Source organism: Octopus sinensis, linkage group LG3 (genome assembly GCF_006345805.1).
Source record: "Octopus sinensis linkage group LG3, ASM634580v1, whole genome shotgun sequence".
Classification (NCBI taxonomy): Eukaryota; Metazoa; Mollusca; class Cephalopoda; order Octopoda; family Octopodidae; genus Octopus; species Octopus sinensis.
Genome location: NC_042999.1, coordinates 63,390,918 through 63,405,125, shown reverse-complemented (window position 1 = coordinate 63,405,125; position 14,208 = coordinate 63,390,918). Strand labels below are relative to the sequence as shown.

The window sequence follows — 14,208 nt, the reverse complement described above, 5'->3', positions numbered from 1 at the left end:
TTATGCTAGAAGTAGAGACTCAGCACCATAGCACAGCACACATTCTGTAACAATAACCACTACAAGTCACTGAAAATAAGTTTTTGTCAAGTACCATGGTTGATTTATTCTGTTATCTCCTTCACAAATACATGTTCTTATGCCAATGTGAGAAAACAATATTCCACTGTTAAATTGCTTATTTATCCTACATGGCTACACTTCCCTTTTGAATTTAATCTTACAATTTTATAATCCCCAAATAATGTTTCATTGTTATATGCTACTTTTCTCATGTTAACATAAGAAATATCATTTTGTCAGTTTATATAATTTTGATAGGAGTGACAAACGAAACTTTTGGTACAATTAATGTTGTTTAGCACTGAGTCAGCCCTAATCAGGGGCAAAATATGATCAAAAGCCCTCTAGACGTGATCACCATTACCTTTTTCTCTTCAGTCACATTATGAAATGTGTGCTCCCTTTTTTTAAAAAAAAAGATAAGGTGTTATTTGTGGAAGATTTGTTCCTCACTATGTTTGGCAGTTAGATGCTCGATTGTTAAGATTTTTGAGAGAACTTGTAAACTAGGAGACAGAAAGAAAGACAGGCAGACAGTTAGGCAGACAGACGGACCTGGAGTAGAATAGGGCGTATCAGTGATAAGGTTGCAAATGGTGATGAAAGAACTTTGATAAAGCTAACTGACTGGTTAACTGAACAATTGATTTGTTAATTAGTAAGGTAGTTAATCAATTAAGAAAAAAGTAAATAAATGTGTGAAATAGCCAGTGTGTATATTAATTATTGACATAATGATTCCCCTGAGATACAACAAAATATGTTTTAACACATGAGTTCACATCAAGAAATTAGAAAACTAAATACATAAATCTATATATATAAAACTGTAGTTGTGTGAGTGTCTGTCCCCTTCGATTTAGATTCCTAACTACTCCCACATTTTGCGGTGCAGTTTAACCAAATTCGGGTATCTTATAGTCGTGATTCATATCGAGCCCGTCTGGCTATTAGCGCGCGTCTACGATGAGTCTACGATTTTAAAAATAATTTAACATCATTTTTTATTCCATTTTAATGCATAATGTTTCGTGTGTTGATGGCGGTGGAGTTGGCGTCCACGCTCACATCTGCACCTGTTTGCTTCTCCCCCTTCTTCCCTCCCTCGTGAAGCTGTGGGGAAGGGAGTGTAAGGAAATCAACGTCGTAAAGCGTTGTCAAGGAGACCAGCGTTCTTTTAGAACAACGACTTCATGGCTTGAAGACACCAAAACAGAAATGGTTAAGAAAGCCCGAATTGGCATCTATAAGGGAAGTAACTCTCTAAAAATGCTTATATAGTTATTTCCCTTACAAACCCGAGCAACGCCGGGCGATACTGCTAGTATGATATAGAAGTAACTACACTACATCCTTCAAAACTTCCAACTTTCTCGAAATTTGCTAACAATACACCTGATGCCCTCAACCAACGTCTGTTACTTCTTCTACTTCCTTTTTTCTTTCTTTCTTTTTTTTTTGTAAGACTTTCCCTGTTCACTTCCTGTGCATATTTTATGTACTGTTCATGCGGTTTGGGGTTTACTTTTACTGATGAGTTGTAGCGCGCCTAAAGCACTGTATACCAGAAGTTCATTATATATTATATTCAGCATTAATCAAAGGGAGGCAACTCTATCATCGAACTCTATCATCAGAAGGATGCCGTTTCGCACAAAAATCAATGCCTCCCCTGGAAAATCTAAAGCCAATAAAAGGGCATGCATGAGGTCATTCGATCTGCTAGACAGAGCAACCAAATTTCTCTCAAATCATACCCTAATTCCTAAAAAGCGCTAGCACATATTGAAATAACAAGTTTGGTGACCCTTCCATCACCTATATTATGTAAAATACTAGTTTCATGGAACAAGAATTCGTTCACAAGTATATTAGCCGACATTTTAAGGTTTTTTGGACCACTGATTGATGATGAAACACTAGTTCAAGTTTTTAATTCCACAAATTTCACTTACATGACAATAAACGGGCAATTTAGGAGTTGGAGTGACTGCGTGGTAAGTAGATTGCTTACCAACCCCATGGTTCCAGGTTCAGTCCCACTGCGCGCCACCTTGGGCAAGTGTCTTCTACTATAGCCTCGGGTCGACCACAGCCTTGTGAGTGGATTTGGTAGACGGAAACTGAAAGAAGCCCGGCGTATATATGTATATGTTTATATGTGTTTGTGTATGTTTGTGTGTCTGTGTTTGTTCCCCCAACATCGCTTGACAACCGATGCTGGTGTGTTTACGTCCCCGTAACTTAGCGGTTCGGTAAAAGAGGCCGATAGAATAAGTTCTAGGCATACAAAGAATAATTCCTGGGGTCGATTTGCTCGACTTAAAGGCGGTGCTCCTGCATGGCCACAGTGAAATGACTGAAACAAGTAAAAGAGTAATTCTAGAGTTGATATTCATGGTTCAGCATTGGACTGGATGCTTTATGGCTATTTTGAGACTCAGTGACTTTGAATTTTAATAAGGTAGTTGGTTTAAAAAGGTCATTTGAAGTCTGATTCAGTACGCCATAACTTTTCTCTATGAAAGAACTGGCTCACGCCTGATATTGGATAGCTGATATTTAGTAGCTTGAATTACAATATATATGTACTCTCTATTATTCTTTTACTTGTTTCAATCATTTGACTGCGGCCATGATGGAGCACCACCTTTAGTCGAACAAATCGACCTCAGGACTTATTCTTTGTAAGCCTAGAACTTATTCTATTGGTCTTTTTTGCTGAACTGCTAAGTTACAGGGACATAAACACACCAAACTCAGCTGTCAAGCGATAGTGGAGGGAGGACAAACACAGACACACACATATACGATGGGCTTCTCTCAATTTCCGTCTACCAAATCCACTCGCATGGCTTTGGTCGGCCCGAGGCTATAGTAGAAGACACTGGCCCAAGGTGCCACGCAATTGGACTGAACCTGGAACCATGTGGTTGGTAAGCAAGCTACTTACCACACAGCCACTCCTACGCCTATTTATCATTTATAGATAATAATGTCGCGTTCTTATTTTTGTTTCTGATCTCTCTCAACACTCTCTTTCTCTCTCTCTCTCACTGTCTCTCTTTCTCTCTCTCTCTCTCTCTCCTCTCTCTCTCTCTCTCCGTCTGTCTGTCTGTCTCTCTCTCAAAGTTTTACAGCTTCATACCAGCATTTTAAGAAAAAATAAAGACAAAAATCTTCCGCGCCCAAACTAATTTTTGCGTGTGAGGGTGGGGTTGGAGGAGAAAGATGAACGATTTAAAATAAATATATCTCAATTGTTGTGTGAGAAAGTATATATATTCTGATGATAAAATATATCATCTTTCAAAAACATCCTAAATTTATAGACTATATCATGTATGTTTAAGAAATGGTTCAATATATATATAACAGAGAATGAGACATCGCTCTGCTGTCTTCCCCCGCCCTCTCCCACACAAAATTAATTTGGGCGCGAAAGTTTGGTTTTGGTTTTGCTTTTTCGTAAAACACTGGTACAAAACTCGACGGAACTAGCTAGCTTAGAGTGTATTTTGTTGAGAATTGATCCATTTTTTTAACAGCAAAGAGGTAAGTAAATTTTTACCTGTCTACATACTTACACATACACGCTATTGGAAATATTTCCTCCCAAATTTTTTATTTTTATTTTTGTTTTGGATCAGCGATTGGTTAAAACTGCCGAAATGCTCGAAATTAAAGTCGAAATATGTTACAACATATAGAATTTTCTCAATAAAGCCACGAAGAAATGATGTTTTTTAAACACATTCTACCAGTTTACGAAGTTTAAAAGTGTTTAGTTAACTAGAGATTGTGTTGAAAACTGCCGTTCAAAAGGAAAAGATCCTTTGTTTTTGCCAAAAATTGACATTTTTAAATTTGCACCCCCACCACCACCATCATTCATTTTTGATATTTTCCCTATCCCTAAAACCCTAAACCTAACCCTCAAACCCTAGCAGATTCGTATTCGCCGTAACCGAAAACGGGGGTTTGTGTCGAAAAAATAAATAAAATAAAAGTGGGTGTTTGGAGGGTACAAAAGGAAGTCTTGCCCAAGATATATATATATACATATATATATATATATATATAATATATATATATATATATATATATGAAAGGGCAAGCAACAGATTGCTTAGCCACATGCCAAAAAATTAGAAATAGCAGTCAAAAACCAATGGAATAATAATGGAATATATATATATGTGTGTGTTTGTGTCTACATTTTACCTGTCTACACACACGCTATTGTATATATATATATATATATATATATATATATATACACCAAATATGCACAATATTATATATATTTAGTAACGAACCATGTAATTCATACCCTGGAAATTTTATTTCCGTAAAATGTTGGGAGTGGGTAAAATTTCCGAGGCTTCCACCTCACCCCAACCCGTTTTTCGGACCGCAAAAATAGGATGTCAGGAATTCATTCAACAAAAAAAAAATTTCCAATGATTCCGAGACGGGGTGGGGTCTCCCCCTTTTTCCCCCTCTTTTCCGAACCAAAATAAGGGATTTGCAGCATATTAGGAGGTCAGAGTACTTAATTCCACGCCCAAAAATCCGATTTTTTTAGCATATTAGGAGATCAGGGTACTTGGGGGGGGGGGCTTCCGAACCAAGATATGGGATTTGCAGCATATTGCGAGGTCAGGGTACTTGATTCCACCCAAAAATATACGGGTTTTTTTTTTCTTTGTGAAATTTCCGGGGGGTTCCCCCTCCTCCCTTCCGGACCAAAATATGGGATTTGCAGCATATTACGAGGTCAGGGTGCTTGATTATACGCAAAAAATCCGAGTTTTTTTTTAGTGAAAATCATGCGGGTGTTAATCTGAAAATTTACTAAATTCTTTTCTCACTATTGATATGCACAAACAACGATCCGTCTTTCTCCCTTTTTTCATTACTAGCAGTATCGCCCGGCATTGCTCGGGTTTGTTTCGACCCTTTAGAATTGGAATTTTTGGAAGGTAAAAATTTTGCACTATGTAGCTTGTTATTCTTTTTAAGTGAACATTTTCTGGTTGAAATACACCGAAAAATGGTGACACAGCAGTCAAAAAATCGTAAAAAAAAATAGGGATTTTCATAGAAAAAAAGCACCTTTTTGATGTAAATAATTGTTGGTGCTAACATGGTCCAATTTGAATTTTTTTTCTTCTACGGAAGGAAGAGCAAGCCTTCTTCTATCATACTCTCAATTTTGGTCAACTTGCGCCGCAGGGTCTCGGAGGAGATAGTATTAGTTGAAGGCTACCAAACCTGCCATACACAGACAACTTCAGCTTTATATAGAGAGAGATTTATATTTCGTTTTTGGATTTGGTTTGCAAGATTCTTTATATGAGTTCGTGTGTTGAAGCATATTCTGTTGTGTCTGGGGAGAGTCATTTTCTTTTTGTGCCTTATCATTTAACACACTCACCAGTAAAATTTCACTTTTTTCTTATTTTTAATTTTAGGACAAGAAAAATAAAAAAAAAGTGGAAATTTTACCGGTGAGTGTGTTACATAATAAGGCACAAAAAGAAAATTACTCTCCCCAGACACAACAGAATATAGAGATTTACTTTTCCAGATTATTTCTCTCTAGGTGGTTGCCTCCCTTGCACCACTAATAGAAACTTACCTCCCTGAGTTAAAATTCTGCTGAGGTCAACTTTGCTTTTTATAATTCTTTTTGTGGGTTGAGGACAGTGTTAAAAAGGTAAATCCAAGGCTGTGGATTGGTGAACCTGTTAGGACATTTGAATAAATTCCTTGTGGGGAACCTATAAGCCAAGGAAACAGGGGAAACTGGCCCTATGAGCCAGGCATGGCTCTAGAAAGAACAAACAACAAACAAAACAATTTATTTAGGTGGTATGCTTTATGCAACATGTGTCTTCGCATGAGTGAATTGTAGTATTTAATATCAGTTTCCATATGGCTGAATTGACTAACATTTTCTTTACTCATAAACTCTAATTTTTTTTTATTTTGACACTTGATAAATTAACTATATTAATCATCATTGTCATTGTACTCTTGTTACATATTTAAAATATTTTGCCTTGGTTTCAGTTTCAAATATGTAACAAAAATCTTGGTCATGGTAATGCTAGGTTGAATATCCCAGTTATGTCATTTTCTGTCTTACACCAACATGTTGGGCTGAAATAATCTAAAAAACATCTACAGAATGCTTAACACCCAAAGTCATCAGACACAAAGGGTGTCTGCAAATTGATAACTGTGCATTTATTTTGTAAACTGAGCAAAATTCATGTTAAGCAGAATGGTAGCTAATAGCATGAATTGCACATGATATTTACAAGCGTAGGAGTGGCTGTGTGGTAAGTAGCTTGCTTACCAACCACATGGTTCCGTGTTCAGTCCCACTGCGTGGCACCTTGGGCAAGTGTCTTCTATTATAGCCTCAGGCCGACCAAAGCATTGTGAGTGGATTTGGTAGACGGAAACTGAAAGAAGCCCATCGTATATATATATATATGTGTGTGTCTGCTTGTCCCCCCAACATCGCTTGACAACCGATGCTGGTGTGTTTACGTCCCCGTAACTTAGTGGTTCGGCAAAAGAGACCAATAGAATAAGTACTAGGCTTACAAAGAATAAGCCCTGGGGTCGATTTGCTCGACTAAAGGCGGTACTCCAGCATGGCCACTGTCAAATGACTGAAACAAGTAAAAAGTAAGAGTGTTTGAAAATTGGATTTGTACCTTTGTAAATCATATAACAATGCCCATATATCTGCTGAGTAAAAGGGAAAAACGACTTTCAGTAGTGATGCCATAAAGCCTGCAAAAATGAAATCTTGAAAGAATTTGCTCTGATATGAAAAATAAAGATCTAAAATTTTTAAGATATCTTTATCCTTTATTTGTTTTAGTCACTAGAGTGTGACTATACTGAGGCACCACCTTGAAGGGTTATAACCCCCCAGTTATAAATAGATTATGTAAACTGTAATTTCAATATACAGAATACTTTAAGGCAACAAGCTGGCAGAATCATTACTGCACCAGGAAAAATGGTTAGCAGCATTTGTCCACCTTTGTGTTATGAGTTGAAATTCTACCAAAGCTGACTTTGCCTTTCATTCTTTCGGGGTTGATAAAATAAGTACCAGTTGATCACTGGGGTCGATGTAATCAACTAACCACCTCACCTCAAAATTGCTGGCCTTGTGGTAAAATTTGAGACCAATATACAAAACATTTTATAGACCATAAGTAACACAGTGACCTGCCATCTATGGCAAAACTGTTATGAGTACCAGTATTTTATTATTTTCAGGATTAATTGAAGGAACACAATGTTCCCTTCTGGACTATTACAGCAGTGCCGACTGCTGGTTCACCAGCAGTGATTGGCTGTTGCAGAGAATTTTCTGCCATACTCATAGAAAATATGTTTTAATGCATGCATTGACAGTTGTATATTACCTAGTTGGCATCTAGTATCCAAAAAGAAAAAAGAGAAACAAAACTCAGTGGCAAGGTGTAGGATGCCTTAAAAGGTATACATCAGGTCAATCAATAAATTATTTTTTAATTAATTATTTTTATTAATTGATTGTTTGCAATGTTAATAAAAAAGAATAAAAAAGAATAAAACAATTACTGTGTTTGCCAGTGTTGTTTTTTTTTTTCTTTAATAAAAAACTTGCCTTGCCTCTAATGAAGCCATAATGTAGATGAAAGACCAAGTGTCAATGACTGGATGAGCATAAGTCTGTTAAGCATAATAATTGAAAATTAGCCAAGCTATCACATACTGTTAACACAAACGAATAAATTATTACTTATAGTTTATCAGCTGTTAAGTGTGGAGGTTACAAAATCTCATTATACCTCCTTCCCCAATATACATAACACACACCTGATATATGTCTTACACTATTTAATGACTGTGTTATATTTACGAAGCATTTTTTAATTATCTAAATAACAAAAAAACTCTTTTAAAAAGATGAATGGAATGTTAATAAACATTCGTCCTCCAGTCAGCTATTTTTAACAAGTGGATATCTACAAAATCTTAGCAGTTGTGTGCCACCCTGGTTACATAAAGCGTCACAACCAAAAAGACAAGTTTTACATCCTGTATGGCAATCCTCTTGACTAAAATATAAACAACTATTCAGTTAGTCTGAAAAAAGATATAACTAAGATACAGTTGTCCCATAACAGTTTAGTTTTGATAAATTTATAGTTTCATACTTTATTAAAGTACACTGCCACAGTATTGAATTTACATACTCAGATGCGCAGGTGTAGGAGTGACTGTGTGGTAAGCAGCTTGCTTACCAACCACATGGTTCCAGGTTCAGTCCCACTGCATGTCACTTTAGGCAAGTATCTTCTACTATAGCCTCGAGCCAACGAAAGCCTTGTGAGTGGATTTGGTAGACAGAAACTGAGAGAATCCTGTCGTATGTATGTATGTATATATATACACTAACCAGCCGAAATTGCGAGGATGATCCGGTTCTTGACTGAAGATTAGAGGCGTCGAATGACCCGTCCGTTTTTTGTGTTGTCTATTTGAATGTTTTGCGTTCTTGTCCCATTTTGTATTTTTATATATATATATATATATATTATATATATATATATATATATATATATATATAATATATATATATATACATATATATACATATACATACATACATATATATATATATATATTATATATATATATATATATATATATATATATATATACATATACATACATACATATATATATAACAAATCAAAATAGATGAACATCAATGGAATTTGTATCTTTGTGGTACCAGTGCTGGTGGCACGTGGCACATAAGAAAACCATCCGAACGTGGCCGTAGCCAGTACCGCATCGACTGGCCTCCGTGCTGTGGGCACGTAACAAGCACCATCCAATCGTGGCCGTTTGCCAGCCTCATCTGGCACCTGTGTCGGTGGCACATAAAAACACCATCCGAGCGTGGCCGTCTGCCAGCCTCGTCTGGCACCTGTGTCGGTGGCACATAAAAACACCATCCGAGCGTGGCCGTCTGCCAGCCTCGTCTGGCACCTGTGTCGGTGGCACATAAAAACACCATCCGAGCGTGGCCGTTTGCCAGCCTCGTCTGGCACCTGTGTCGGTGGCACATAAAATCACCCACTACACTCTCGGAGTGGTTGGCGTTAGGAAGGGCATCCAGCTGTAGAAACACTGCCAGATCTGACTGGACTGGTGCAGCTTTCGGGCTCCCCAGACCCCAGTTGAACCGTCCAACCCATGCTAGCATGGAAAGCGGACGTTAAATGATGATGATGATGATGATGATATATATATATGTGTGTGTATATATATGTATATATATATATGTATATATGTGTGTGTATATATATGTATATATATATATATATGTATATATATGTATATATATATATGTATATATATATATATGTATCATCATCATCATCATCGTCGTTTAACGTCCGTTCTCCATGCTAGCATGGGTTGGACGGTTCGACCGGGGTTCTGGGAAGCCAGAAGGCTGCACCAGGCTCCAGTCTAATTTGGCAATGTTTCTACAGCTGGATGCCCTTCCTAACGCCAACCACTCCGTGAGTGTAGTGGGTGCTTTTTACGTGCCACCTGCACAGGTGCCAGGCGGGGCTGGCAACGGCCACGGTCAAATTGGTGTATTTTATGTGCCACCGGCACGGAAGCCAGTCGAGGCGGTGCTGGCATCGGCCACGAGTCGGATAGTGCTTTTTACGTACCACCAGACCAGGGATCCTGGCTGGTTCAATTCGATTTCGATTATATGTATATATATATATACACACACATATGTATGTGTGTGCAAATGTTTGTGTGTCTGTGTTTGTCCCCGCAACATCGCTTGACAACTGATGCTGGTGTGTTACGTCCCCGTAACTTAGCGGTTCGGCAAAAGAGACCAATAGAATAAGTACTAGGCTTACAAAGAATAAGTCCTGGGGTCAATTTGCTCGACTAAAGGCGGTGGTCCAGCATGGCCACAGTTTACATGACTGAAACAAGTAAAAGAGTAAAGAGTAGAATCATACATATCTCTGCAAAACCACTTTCAAATATCTTTCAGCATGTATATGAGGAAACCCAAAATATACTTGTAAAAATAAGGGAGTGAATCTTACTTACTAGCAAATATAGTACTTTAGCACATGGGTGTAAAGTGTAAAGTCAAGAGATGATAGCTAGCACAATGACATGTTGACTCGTATAATTCAACCGTCGAATGTCTTGCCAATGAAGCACCATCACAATTGTGATAAGTTACATATTAAAAGAAGTATCTATTCTATCCGTCAGTGCTACCTTCAGTCAAAACCATATTCTACTGTCTTAGAAAATGGGAAGACACATTTAATAATGTCTTACAGATGTGCAGTTGAATAGGTGCAGGAGCGGCTGTGTGGTAAAGAGCTTGCTTGCCAATCACATGGTTCTGGGTTCAGTTCCACTGCATGGCACCTTGAGCGTGTGTCTTCTATTATAGCCTCGGGTTGACCAAAGCTTTGTGAGTGAATTTGGTAGACAGAAACTGAAAGAAGCCCGTCGTATGTTTGTGTGTCTGTGTTTATCTCCTCACCATCGCTTGACTGGTGTGTTTACGTCACCGTAACTTAGCGGTTCAGCAAAAGAGACCGATAGAATAAGTACTAGGCTTACAAAGAATAAGTCCTGGGGTCGATTTGTTCGACTAAAGGCGGTGCTCCAGCATGGCTGCAGTCAAATGACTAAAACAAATAAAAGAATGCAAATAGATGGAATGGTCATGAATGGAAATCTTTCGATTATAAGTCCACTTCATTGGGGCTGACCTGTTAAACAACATCAATGACAACCTAAGTCTAATAGGACTACATTATAATAAATGTCTGAAGGCACATTGTTATAATGTAGTCCAAGATATCCTAAACCTGAAAAAACGCATTGTTATAATGTAGTCCTAGATATACGAGTTCCTGCTTATTCTGTTCTTTTCTATTTCAATGTAAACCATTGCTGCTATGATCAAAGATGTTCGTGCTAAATTCATCAACCACATTTAGTTTTCCCAATGTTATGTCTAAGAATACATTATCAAATGTGTCATTCCTTATTATAGTAGTAGTAGTAGTAGTAGTAGTAGCAGCAGCAGCAGCAGTAGTAGTAGCAGCAACAGCAGTAGCAGCAGCAAGTGGAGGCGCAATGGCCCAATGGTTAGGGCAGCGGACTCACGGTCAGAGGATCGCGGTTTCGATTCCCAGACCAGGCGTTGTGTGTGTTTATCGAGCAAAAACACCTAAAGCTCCACTAGGCTCCGGCAGCGGGTGGTGGTGACCCCTGTTGTACTCTTTCGCTCCAACTTTCTCTCACTCTTTCTTCCTGTTTCTTGTCCCCGACTTCCTACGCAACCGCTGAGCCTGAATGCACATCCATCCATCCGTCAATGCTCTCGGTGTCGAGAATTGACCTGCTTTCTCTTCTGTGGGTCTTACGAATAGCAAAGGACCACGTTTCGGACTTCTCCCACTACAGGACAAAGACTACTTCACTCAACAAACAAGCAGTAGTAGTGCTAACTCACCTCTGATCAAGCAGAGTAAACCCAGGAACAATAGTCTTTCAACTATGCTGCCCAGTCTTTCTTTAAAGTGTATCTTGGACAACATTATCCAATGTGCCTTTTAAACACAGTGTACTTAGGACTACATTATCCAATTTGTCATTTAAGCACAGTGTTTCTTGGACTACATTATCCAATGTGTCTTTCAGACTTAGTATATATCAGTCTATATTATTCAAGACTTGCTTCAGAAGTCCTTCAATCACAGTACATCTATGGCTGTATTATTCAGTGCCCTTCAACCAAAGTATATTGAAAACTACAATATAACAATGTGCAATATCATTCATTAAAACAGTAGGGTGGAATTTGAATGAGATTTTATTTCAGTTATGAAGAGCTGAAATAGCACAGTTGGGAAAACATTAGTCTGAAGAACTAAAGGTGCCAGGTTTGATCCTAGGATTCAGCATCTGATGATTGGCACATTTTTTATAGGTACAGGCATGGCTATGTGGTAACTAGTTTACTTCCCAAACATATGGTTGTGGATTCAGTCCTGCTGCATGGAACCTTGGGTAAATGTCTTCTATAGTCCCAAGCCTTTTGAGTGGATTTGGTGGGCAGAAAATGAAAGAAGCCCATCATATACAGATCATCATCATCATCATTTAACGTCTGCTTTCCATGCTAGCATGGGTTGGACAATTTGACTGAGGTCTGGCGAACCAGACACCAGTCTGATCTGGCAGTGTTTCTACAGTTGGATGCCCTTCCTAACACCAACCACTCCGAGAGTGTAGTGGGTGCTTTTACGTGCCACCTGCACAGGAGCCAGTCCAGCAGCACTGGCAACGACCTCGCTCAAATGTTTCACGTGCCACCAGCACAAGTGCTAGTAAGGCAACGCGGTAACGATCACACTCAAATGGGGTGCTTAACGTGCCATTGGCACGAAGCCCAGCTTTTTGCTCTGGCAACGATCTCACTCGTATGGTACTCTTAGCGCTCCACTAGCAACGGATGCCAGTCACCGAGTTTGATTTCAACTTCGATTTCACTTGCCTCAAACACACACATATTTCAATATGTGGCCACATGTGTATCGTGTGCGATTTTCTTTCTCCGTCTTCCCTTCTTTGGACTCTTTCTTTTTTTCTATATTTCTGATGAAGAGCTCCACTCGAAACATTAAATCCTCCTTATTTCTTTCCTTTCCTGGGCGTCCAAGAACACTATACTTGTTCTACATTCTCGTGTTGCTGTGTTTTCTCTTTGTTCGTGTTTGAATTAACTATATATATAAGTTCAGCAAAATTTAGGTTCAGATGAATCTAAATCTACAGAGGGAGAAGAACATGCTACCACCATGTTCTTAATGATGAAATTAACCTCTCTGTCTATATATCTACCCTCTTTGTAATGTTGGCAAATGAAATAAGTATAAGAATGTGCATTGTCCGTTTAATTAAAAAATTCTATATGTGGCTGAAGATTGCTCGACATTTTCAAACTGATGTCATTTTTACAGCGTTGAATAAAATGAAGTAGCATGAAACAATTGTACTACACTACCTTGGATATCCTTGTTGCTTATTTTAATTATATATATATATATATATATATATATATATATATATATATATACACACATACATGTATATATACATATATGTAAATACCTATGTGTGTGTGTGTGTGTGTGTGTTTGTGTGTTTTCCACCACCACATGACGATTGGTGTTGGTTTGTTTATGTCCCTGTAACTTAGTGGTTCAGCAAGAGTCTTACAGAATAAAATACCAGACTTAAAAAATAAGTATTTCGGTCGATTCATTCAACTAAACCCTACAAGAAGATGCCCCAGCATGGCCACAGTCCAATGACTGAAACAAGTAAAAGTTAACATATAAAGATCAAACAATGTATCAATGTAGCAGCTGCTCTTTGGTGATTGGATTGTCATAAACATGAACAGTGTTTTCTTTATTTTATTATTATTATTATTATTATTGAGTGAGAGAGCAGTGCTTGCCATCAAAATGACACTGGGGTAAAATATATGAAGCCCAGTTTACCCATCACGACTACCTGTCTGATAAGGGTACACTAGGCACATGCATCACAACCATATGTGTGCAACATGGAGATCTCATATCAAGATAAACAGCACATGACTTAGCAAGTGGGGCCCAGTTAGAATTTTCTTCGGGTCAAGTAACCTATACCGCTCAAAAGGTCCCTAAATAAGGGTTGTTTAAGGATGTTGAACAAAAGACCTATGTTTCCAGAGGTGAATCATTCAAACCTCCAAGAATTCCTTTCAACACATGGCTATGATGCTCACACACCACTTCTGCTCGTGATCAGAGATACACATATCGTCAGCCACTCAGGGACATGCTCAACTGGTTATGGTCAAACAACTGACAAGCAAATCTGTGGTATTGAGCAGAATATTTGCTGTAGCCCATCTTTTATATGAAGACAAAACAATGTACATGATAACACTTCCAATCAGTTAAGATCAGAAGCCATGAGAGTCACTGTCTGGTA

At 38.2% G+C, this 14,208-nt stretch overlaps 1 long non-coding RNA gene across 1 annotated transcript in view; it reads left to right on the top strand.

The window, feature by feature from the left end:
• Window positions 1-3,530: 3,530 nt before the first annotated feature.
• LOC118762467 overlaps window positions 3,531-14,208 on the top strand; it is a 74,928-nt gene continuing 64,250 nt past the window's right edge. The window contains exon 1 of the long non-coding RNA XR_004998218.1: window positions 3,531-3,618. This is a non-coding gene — a long non-coding RNA (uncharacterized LOC118762467). The remainder of the gene's footprint in view (window positions 3,619-14,208) is intronic.